The sequence below is a fragment of the Mytilus edulis genome, chromosome 12 (genome assembly GCF_963676685.1).
Source record: "Mytilus edulis chromosome 12, xbMytEdul2.2, whole genome shotgun sequence".
NCBI lineage: Eukaryota > Metazoa > Mollusca > Bivalvia > Mytilida > Mytilidae > Mytilus > Mytilus edulis.
The window spans coordinates 80,399,710-80,411,876 of NC_092355.1; positions in this window are offsets into that span (position 1 = coordinate 80,399,710).

Below are 12,167 nucleotides of genomic sequence, written 5' to 3' on the forward strand. Positions count from 1 at the left end.
TCTACTTGCCGACTTGTTTCTTTATTATTATGAGGCTGACTTCATGCAGGAACTTCTTAGGAAGAAAGATAAGAAGTTAGCAATATCCTTTAACTCTACTTTCCGCTATATAGATGATGTTCTTTCACTAAACAATTCAAAATTTGGTGACTATGTGGAACGCATCTATCCCATCGAACTAGAGATAAAGGATACTGCAGATACAGTTAAGTCGGCTTCATATCTTGACTTACATCTAGAAATTGACAATGGGGGTCGGTTGAAAACAAAACTTTACTACAAAAGAGATGATTTCAGCTTTCCAATTGTGAACTTTCCATTTCTAAGTAGCAACATTCCAGCAGCACCTGCATACGGGGTATATATCTCCCAATTGATACGATATTCCCGTGCTTGCATTTCCTATCATGATTTTCTTGATAGAGGGTTGCTGCTCACAAGGAAGCTATTAAACCAAGAGTTCCAAATGGTGAAGTTGAAATCATCCCTTCGTAAATTTTACGGACGCCATCACGAGTTGGTTGACCGTTATGGAATAACCGTTTCACAAATGATATCGGATATGTTCCTTACGTCGTAACTACAATCCCCTTCCCTTTCATGTATGTGACCTACCGAATTAGACTATTTACCGGATTTGTAATCACATAAGCAACACGACGGGTGCCACATATGGAGCAGGATCTGCTTACCCTTCCGGAGCACCTGAGATCACACCTAGTTTTTGGTGGGGTTCGTGTTGTTTATTCTTTAGTTTTCTATGTTGTGTCATGTGTACTATTGTTTTTTCTGTTTGTCTTTTTTCATTTTTAACCATGGCGTTGTCAGTTTGTTTTAGATTTATAAGTTTGACTGTCCCTTTGGTATCTTTCGTCCCTCTTTTAATGCGCCAGACGCGCGTTTCGTCTACCTAAGACTAATCAGTGATGCTCAGATCAAAAGTGTTATAAAGTCTAACAAGTACAAAGTTGAAGAGCATTGAGGACCCGAAATTCAAAAAAGTTGTGCCAAATACAGCTATGATAATATATTCCTGGGATAAGAAAATCCTTAGTCCTTTGAAAAAAGATAATGCTTCATCATATGAAAATCAAGCACAATCACTCTCATTCGGGAATTAGTAGCTTACCATCAAAAAATATAGGAGAAGAACATGACCCGTATTATGCCAACAACTGGTTTCACAATTAGTGTTTTTATTTTCGATGCAGAGACACTATGAGCGAATCGATTTTATTACAAAAATATGCCACCCTTCATGACCTGACAACAGTATCGTAACTTCATCCCTACTTAATAAGTATGTTTAGAATGGGTGTATAAAATAATATTTGGGTCGCATACCACGAGCAGTAGGGGTGTGGCTATCATGTTTAGAAGCACTTTTTCTTTTGAAATTTTTGGACAGAAAGTGGATCAAGACGGGAACTATGCAGTTCTAGACATAACAATTTTCAATCATAGAATGACAATAGCAGTGGTATATGGACCCAATGAGGACAAACCAGTTTTTTATGAAATACTCCAAAGAGATATTGAAAATTTTGGTAATACTTCAGTAATAGTGGGGGGTGATTGGAATTTACCACAAAATTATGATATGGATACTTTAAATTATTTGCATAAAAATAATCCTAAAGCTCAAAAAAAGGTTAATGAAATGATGTCAGAAATAGATCTGGTTGATGTTTATAGGGAATTATACCCAGAGAAAAAGAGGTTTTCCTGGAGAGGACCTAACAAGAAGCAGGCAAGACTGGACTACTTTCTTGTCTCATCTGATTTTCAACCAATGATAACCTCGTGTGATATTGGTGTTGCATATAGGTCTGATCACTCACCCGTATCTCTGTCCATTCAATTTAAAACAAATGAAAAAGGCAAAGGGACGTGGAAATTTAACAATGCTTTATTATACGACAAAGAATTTATTGCTAATACTAAAACTTGTATTGCTGATTGTATTCATCAATATAAAATAGTTGGTTCTGAAAATAAGGAAGAAATAGAATTTTCCATTTCAGACCAACTGTTTTGGAAAACATTAAAACTGATGATAAGAGGAAAAACAGTATCTTATTCATCTTTTAAAAAGAAACAACGCAGTAGGGAAGAGGCAGAACTAGAAAGTCAATTGAACAATTTGAACAATAATGAAAACATCAATGATAAAAGGGAAGAAATTACACGTATTGAACTTCAGTTAAGGTCGTTAAGAGAATCTAGAATAAAAGGGGCAATAATGAGAGAAAAAGCAAAATGGCAAATTGAAGGAGAGAGAAGTACAAAATATTTCTGTAATCTAGAGAAAAGAAATTATATTGAAAAAGTAATACAAAAATTAACTCTAGATAATGGGGAAACTATCACTGATCAAGCAAAAATTCGTGCAGAACAAAAGTTATATTATGAGAATCTATATTCATCTAAGAAAACACTTATAAATAATACACACAGAGCTAATTTCTTTTCTCTGGAAAACCCATTTATCAAAACTCTCTCTGATGAACAAAATATTAATTTAGAAGGGGAACTAAAAAGCTCAGAAATTCATAATGCATTAAAAAATATGAAAAATGGTAAATCTCCTGGTCTGGATGGGTTTACAACTGAGTTTTGTAAATTCTTTTGGCACGACATTAATCCTTTCCTACTGCGTTCTTTCAAAGAAGCATTTCAAGAAGGTAAATTATCAATTTCACAAACACAAGGTGTTATCACCTGTCTTCCCAAAGATGGTAAACCAAAACATTTTCTAAAAAATTGGCGACCTATTTCACTACTTAATGTAGATTATAAAATAGTATCAACATGTATTGCAAATAGAATTAAAAAAGTCCTTGATCACCTAATTAGTGAAACTCAAACTGGTTTTATGAAAGGCAGATATATTGGTGAGTGTACACGGCTTATATATGACCTCTTGAAAAAAGTACATGACGAAGATATTCCTGGCTTGCTTGTCTTGTTGGACTTTGAAAAAGCTTTCGACTCTCTTGAGTGGAACTTTATATGCGAAACCTTGAAATTTCTAGGTTTTGGTGACACAATAGTGAAATGGTTCACAACCCTTTACTACAATTCCAAAAGCTGCATTCAAAATAATGGCTATCTATCTGATTTTTTTGTAATAGAGAGGGGGGTTCGACAAGGGAATCCATTGTCTCCCTATCTTTTTATTTTATGTTTGGAACTGCTTAGTGCATCAATAAAATATGACAACAACATTAATGGTATAAAAATTAAAAATTCTGAATTTTTACTTAGCCAGTATGCTGATGATTCGACTTTGATCCTGGGTGATAGTGAAGAATCTCTCAATAGTGCTCTAAATAAGAAAGACTTGTTTTACTCATGCTCTGGTTTGAAGGCTAATTTTGAAAAAAACCAAGTTATATGGATTGGGGCAAAAAGGGGCTGTGGTGAGGAGCTAAACACAAATAAAAAAATAGTATGGAACCATTCAGGAAATTTCAAACTCCTAGGCATTCAATATTGTTTGTCAAAAGTTGATATATGTGTTGATATTTATTTAGAAAAAATTAAAAAAGTAAAAAATCTTTTAAGTGATTAGTCAATCAGAAATATTACTATATATGGGAAAATTGTAGTTGTGAAAACTCTTGCCCTACCAATTCTAATTCAATGTTTTACTGTTTTACCAGATCCATCCCCAGATATATTAAAGCAGATACAAGCTATGCTATACAGAGTTGTGTGGGATGGTAAAGGGGACAAAATTAAAAGAAATATACTTATCTCAAATTACGAGGATGGTGGTGTAAAAATGCCACATATTGAATCATTTATAAAATCATTTATCCTGGGTTAAAAAATTTTTAGACCCCACAAACTATTCATCATGGAAGGTTCTTTTGGCAGATCACCTTGAAATGAATGGTGGAGAAAATATTTGGCATTTATCAAAATCAGCACTCAATAAAATTAAAGAAGAATTTAACCCTTTTTGGCCAAATGTAATCTCGTCATGGGCCTCACTGTGTGAACCTCTGACCACAGCCCCAAGTGACATCTTGTCTCAACCATTGTTTTTAAATGAAAATATTATGATTGATGGAAAAACAGCTTTTTATAAAAGTTGGATACAGAATAATGTATTTTTCATAAAGATCTCATTAAAGAAAATGGAGAATTTTACAATTATGATGAATTTATTAGAAATTATAATATAAAAACAACTTTCCTAGAGTTCTATGGACTAATCTTGGCACTTCCAAAGGAATTAAAGAATGTTATTCATTCTCAAGTATTTCTCAAACTAAATACTGTCGGTCACAAAATTGTTACCGCCATAAAAACAGTTGATAAAGTATCAAAACATTTGTATAAAATTTTTCTAGATAAAATAAAGGAAACCCCATCACGCATACAAGAGAAATGGAAAATAAAATTGGGAATAGATATTGTGGCCGAAGAATGGAATTATTTTTTTAGCCTTCCCTTACTTATAACTGAAGATCCCACATTAAGGGCATTTCAATACAGACTACTCCATCGAATTCTAGGAACAAATATTTTACTTATGAAATGTAAATATAGTGAAACAGAACTGTGCACTTTTTGTACAGAAACTAAAGAAACATACATACATCTCTTTTTTGAATGTAGATATATTCGAACATTCTGGCTTAATTTTTTTCAAAAGTTAGAAGATGTATGTAATATAAGCTTTCTCCCAACCTTATCAAGTATAATCTTGGGTGTTAAATATCATTTATTTAAAGATATTCTTAATACATGTATTCTGATATTGAAGAGAGTTAGATTTACAGTCCCATCTGTTGCTGAAGCAATTGAATGGCTTAACTACTATTTTAGGGTTGACATGGTCTCTATGAGTTTGTGCTCATCCAATAAAGCAATAAGAATAAAAGAAAAATGGTCAAACATTGATAATATTATTAAGAAATAGAGCTCAATGCAGATGTATTCTGTATTATTCTGTTATTGACTTTGTATTTTATAATTTGTAACAAATATGGTTAACTTTATGTTTAGGAGTTATAGCAGAATAATCTGTTTGTGCATCTTTATTTGTAGATGAGATTTGAAAATGAAATGAAAATAATAAAATATATATTACAAAAATAATAAGTATGTTTAAATTTTTGGTTAGCTTTTGAGGTGAATGCCAACAGTTTTGTGTTTTGTTAACAATAATACCATAAAAGATTGGATGTGATCGAAATACCTGAACGTATAAAATGCCTGCATGTTGATTTATATTTACGAAAGATGTCGTGTACCGATGATAAAAATTTAGTTAATGTTGTTTGAGATATCAAAAACACTGGTGTATGTTTCAGAAATTCAGGGATTTCGTTCATTAAATGAAATTCGTTGTACCATACACGAGCAAATCGAACAATTTGAGATATTTAAACACCATAAGATGGTGACAAGGGAACGTCACCCTGTGCAAATGGATCATTTACAAAAGGAAATGATATCAAGATCCATAAAATGGCAGGGTTCATTTTTAGCAATGGCTTTATATATGCATGTCGTTTCCTATTTAAATTTCTCAACACTAGTAAGTCATTTTACTAACAAAGTATGTGATATACAGGTCAAGAATTACAATAAAACAAAATCTCTTAAAGTCTGAAAAATAACACAAAAGAACACTTATTTTTAGTCAATAATAGTTCTTTAAAATATTAGTGGGGAACAATATAGCATGAACTAAATGTGGAACAATTTCAATATAACATCCTTTATCTTGAACAAATATGACATGTATATGAAAGCTACTATTCGTCACCACGTGGCCTTCCGCAGGGATATAAACCCATTACGTTTAGTAAGCCATAAAAGTCTTACTCTTACCGCCTAATTTATATTATCAAAAACCATAAACGTAAATATAATATGATAGACATCACCCATTGACAACAACATATTCTCAGGGAAACACAAAATGTTTGAGTTAAACATGATTACTATCCTGTGGCATAGGTTAATACTAAAATAATTATAAAAGAGTGGGCGAAAGATACCATAGGGAAAGTCAAACTCATTGATCGAAAATAAACTGACAACGCTATGGCTATAAAAGAAAAAGACAAACAGACAAGTAATAGTCCACAAGACACAAGTTCAAGCAATACAATAAAAGTCAAATGAAAATGACTTGTCTTCACAGACCGGCATGATTCACAAAAAGCAAATCACAAAATTATGAACGACACACAGTTCAGAACGAAATGTACTCGCAGCTTCTGAAACAGAGAATGGAACGATATTTAAAAGACATTTATAACTAATTGAAAAAGTCATATTTCCAGTCCAGAGTATCAGTAAGCACATGTCTAACGGATTTAGGTCAAATTTATTCGTTCATAGTGTGTTAATTTCTGCATCGTTATGTTGAAAAATAAACAATGAAACACAACAATATTAATAGATGACGTCACCATTATGAGTTTGACTGTCCCTTTGGTATCTTTCGTTCCCCTTTTTTTTAACGCGTCATGAACCCCTACGGTCTCATAGGGGGTCACCACGTGACGGTGTTAAACCAATCACAATGTGATAATTTATAATTACTTCTTTAAAAATGTCCTGTACCAAGTCAGGAAAATGGTCATTGTTATATCATAGTTCGTTTCTGTGTGTGTAACATTTTTACGTTGTGTTTCCGTTGTGTCGTTTGTTTTCTCCTATATTTGAGTGTACTATAAGACGTGTCACGTTACTTTTCTATCCCAAATTCATGTATTTGGTTTTGATGTTATATTGGTTATTCTCATCGGATTTTGTCTAATGCTTAGTCCGTTGCTGTGTGTGTTACATTCTAATGTTGTGTCGTTGTTCCCCTCTAATATTTAATGCGTTTCTCTCAGTTTTAGTTTGTTACCTCGATTTTGTTTTTTGTCCATAGATTTATGAGTTTTGAACAGCGGTATACTACTGTTGCCTTTATTTACCGCGGTGCGATAAAGCTTGTTGTTCGGTGTGAGCCAAGGCTCCGTCTTGAAGGCCGTATATTTGACTTATATAATGGTTTACTTTTATAAATTGTTATTTGGATGGAGAGTTGTCTCATTGGCACTCACACCACATCTTCCTATATCTATATGAGGAAATCATTACCATATGTGATTACAAAATATCAAAGAATTGACAGGATGTAGGACCATAAGGGTAAAATAAACATCTTTAATTAAGTGTTATAACAAAAAATACGGAACTCAAATGCAAGTCAAATAAAATGGGAAGTTCATTATAACTGACAAACGTTCGACTGTATCAACCAATGGAACAACTTGTGCATACCTGAATGGTTCCCGTATTTCCTCCCAAAGAAAAAAATAATGGATTAGGTGTGGGGTTTTAAAGTAACTAAAGTATCTGAGATCACGCACAGTTTTTGGTGGGGTTCGTGTTGCTTAGTCTTTAGTTTTATGTGTTATGTCTTGTGTCTTGTGTCTTTTTATCTTTTAGCCATGGCGTTGTCAGTTTATTTTCTATCTATGAGTTTGACTGTCTTTGTAGTAGCTTTTAGTCATTCAAGGCGGATGAAAGTTATCTATTTTTCAAAATCACTGAAAGTTCCAATAAAGACAATATTCAATGATTTAATAACAGTGTACTAGAAATTGGTTCTTTTTCAAATCTTTTGAATACGTAAATATGACACGGGGCTCATAAAAGCATTTTCGGAAGAAAAAAGTGATGTGCTAAGCAGGTTTTGACAGGTACTGACGATTTTCTAAAACAATTCTCTGCTTTAATAAAAAAAAAAAGAAAAAAAGAAGAGGGTTGGGAGATACAAACGGGATGTGCAAAGTGACAACACAAAAGAAAACGACAAAAAGACAAAAATCGTCAACTCATTAAAGGGACACTATAAATGCCAAAGGATATCCAAGCTTAAAAATGGTAAAAAAAACCCACAGACAATGCCATGCAAAACCAATTTTCAATTTTTGCGGTCGTATAAAAACAAAAAAACGACGAAAGACAAACATGTACACAAAACGCAATAACCCCACCAAACAATCGGGGTGGTATCATGTAGTCATTTTGTAAAACATTTCCAAAGCCACACGTGGCAACGATGTGTTTTACAAATTCGACAATCGTATTCAGTGAAGTAACATTTGATGAAAAGAGAACGGAATGATTGTCAAAACATGAAATTGGACATCTGTGAAACAGTTTTTTTTATAACGATCAACAAACTAATATGATAGCGTCGTTAAAATGTTCAAGAGAAGACTACGACACTTGGAAACTTGGTTTAATTGCTTACTTCTAAGCTGCAACCCTCTATCAAAGAAAGCATTATAGAAAATTGTAACTGTGTAATATCGTATCAAATGCGATATATTTACTCCATATGTAGGCATTACTGGAATGCTGCTCCATAGAAATGAAAGTTTACAATTTGTAAGCTGAAATAATATCGTTTGCAGTAAAAGGTTTTCTTTACAGATCTTTATAGTTATTCTCTATATATGAAAACTCATCAAAGGTACCAGACTTGTAATTTAAGTATGTAACACCGCCTTCATAAAACTTACCAGCGGCACTAGGCGCAAAACTTCTGAATTAAATACCAAGTTGAAACATGTAGAATCAAAAAAGTTTAAACGTTGTCCTCTATACGGTTAAGGCAACTGGTTGCTTAGAGTAGAGTGTTTTGATTAACTCAATAATTTTCTAAACAGTAAATTTACAGAAAATGAACATTTCTGATATAGATATAGGAAGATGTGGTGTGAGTGCCAATGAGACAACTCTCCATACAAATAACATGTAGAATCAAAAAAGTTTAAACGTTGTCCTCTATAAGGTTAAGGCAACTGGTTGCTTAGAGTAGAGTGTTTTGATTAACTCAATAATTTTCTAAACAGTAAATTTACAGAAAATGAACATTTCTGATATAGATATAGGAAGATGTGGTGTGAGTGCCAATGAGACAACTCTCCATACAAATAACAATTTAAAAAGTAAACCATTATAGGTTAAAGTACGGCCTTCAACACGGAGCCTTGGCTCACACCGAACAACAAGCTATAAAGGGCCCCAAAATTACTAGTGTAAAACCATTCAAACGGGAAAACCAACGGTCTAATCTATATAAACAAAACGAGAAACGAGAAACACGTATATATATTACATAAACAAACGACAACTACTGTACATCAGATTCCTGACTTAGGACAGGTGCAAACATTTGCAGCGGGATTAAACGTTTTAATGGATCCAAACCTTCTCCCTTTTTCTGAAACAATAGCATAACATCACAACAAAGAAAAACATACGATAAAATATCAATTGGCAAACTTAACTCAATCAAAAAACCTATGATTAAACAATGAACGAATAAATTTGATCTGCGATATCTGAATACAAATGCACAGTTAATTAAATATTAGAGACAAACATTAATGACCAAAAAGCTAACAAACAAATTCAAACACAGGACATGACTGAGAAATATTTAACCAATCAATGTTCACTTTAGAAAAAAACCGGTTTTTTTATAATCTTGAAGTTTATACAAATGTTGTAAGAATAAGTGAAAAATTGAAGATATTACAAATAATCAAAGCTGGTGTACAGACAAGATCTATATAAATAAAAAATAACAAAAAAGCATTATAAACAGTATCAACAGGTCGAATTAACAAGAAAATACGATTTGAGAGTACTCGCAGTTACTGACAGCTAGTTAAAAGCCAAAACCAATTAATAATAAAAAATCATGCATCAGAGACTAAAATCGACTAAAACACATCACAGGGATTTAGTATTTTAACGTCATTAATAGTCAAAGAAGACATGACTTGTGCAATGCCAAAAATAAATGTATCGACAGGTAGTAGTATAGTGAAGAGCGACTTCTATAGAAATAAAAGTTAACGTGTCTGTGTCTCTATACATCTCGCCTCAAAAGATAATGATATTTAGTTATGTTTTAATTTGCTAATGACAATATCAATATTATTGCCAATGTGAACTATATTCAGAGATCTTATTACAATATTGGTACGACAACCCTTACTTATAAGTTTGTTTAAAGGTTAACCAGATTCTCCGGTGGTCGCAGCTTTATACGATCGCAGAGGTTGAACCATGAACAGTAGGGGCAAGTATGGACACAACATTCAAGCTGGATTCAGCTCTAAATTTGGATTGTGATTTTAAAAATAGTTGACACAGCATAGGTTTCTGACACAGAATGAATGTGGTCTAATGAACTTATAAAATTATTTGTTTGCCTTTGAGCAATTCACTATGCTGTTGAATATTAATCCTCTCAAAAAAATGTTTGAAGAAATTTTCTTCTTATTTATATAATCTGAAATGAGAAAAATTGAACACCCCCCACCCAATTTTTGTATATTGTATAAAACAATGATTTAAGTTGACTCAACTACAATTCTGGACAAAGAAAGATAACTCCAATTGAAAATTTCTTGCTATTGATTGTGCAATTAGATATTTCTTGCTATTGCACAATACTGTGCAATTGAAAATACTTGCTATTGCACATTACAGTGCAGTTGAAGATTTCTTGCTATTGCGCAATACTGTGCAAGTGAAAATTTCTTGCTATTGCACAATACTGTGCAATTGAAGATTTCTTGCTATTGCTAAATACTGTGCAATTGAAAATTTCATGCTATTCCACAATACTTAATATAATAACTTTTGATCCTGATTTGGACCAACTTGAAAACTGGGCCCATAATAAAAAATCTAAGTACATGTTTACATTCAGCATATCAAAGAAGCCCAAGAATTCAATTTTTGTTAAAAATCAAACTTAGTTTAATTTTGGACCCTTTGGACCTTAATGTAGACCAATTTGAAAACAGGACCAAAAATTAAGACTCTACATACACAGTTAGATTCAGCATATCAAAGAACCCAATTATTCAATTTTTGATGAAATCAAACAAAGTTTAATTTTGAACCCTTTGAGCCCCTTATTCCTAAACTGTTGGGACCAAAACTCCCAACCTTCCTTTTATGGTCAAAAACCTTGTGTTTAAATTTCATAGATTGCTATTTACTTATACTAAAGTTATGCTTATTTGGGCCCCTTTTTGGTCCCTAATTCCTAAACTGTTAGGACCTCAATTCCCAAAATCAATCCCAACCTTCCTTTTGTGGTCATATACCTTGTGTTTAAATTTCATTGATTTCTATTTACTTATACTAAAGTTATTGTGCGAAAACCAATAATAATGCTTATTTGGGCCCTTTTTTGGCCCCTAATTCTAAAACTGTTGGAACCAAAACTCCCAAAATCAATCCCAACCTTCCTTTTGTGGTCATAAACCTTGTGTCAAAATTTCATAGATTTCTATTTACTTATACTAAAGTTATAGTGCGAAAACCAAGAAAATGCTTATTTGGGCCCTTTTTGGCCCCTAATCCTAAACTATTCGGACCAAAACTTCCAAAATCAGCCCAAACCTTCCTTTTATGGTTATAAACCTTGTGTTTAAAATTCATACATTTCTATTTACTTAAACTAAAGTTATAGTGTGAAAACCAAAAGTATTCGGACTACGAAGACGACACGACAACGCCGACGACAACGATGCCGACGCCAACGTGATACCAATATATACGACCAAAAAATTTTAAATTTTTGCTGTCATATAAAAAAGAGGATGTGGTGCGAATGCCAATGAGACAACCCTCCAGAAGAGACAAAATGCCACAGAAATTAAAAACTATAGGTCACCTTACGGCCTTTAACAACGAGCAATCAGCTGTCAAGTTCATATCAACAAAATATAACCTACTGAATTAATGGGCTGGTGATTTACTCGAAGACAAAAGGTAAAAAGCAGTGATGATTGAGAAAACTTGTAAAAATACCAGGTTTCGTTTATGTCTATAAAAGACTCATAAGTATCTCGCTCAAAATTTAAACCACATTTGAACCGAAAACTCAAAACAATTATATAAAAGCAGCAAAGCCAATTTCTTCAGACGGTTGAAAAAACGTCTACTGAAATGTTCAATGGCAGATACATCGACTCAGTAATTGTTTAAACTCATCAAAGATACCAGGGCATAATTTGGCATGCCAGACACACATTTCGTCTACAAAAGACTTATTAGTGATGCTAAAATGTAAACAACTGGAATGCCAAATAAGACACAAAGTAAGTCAA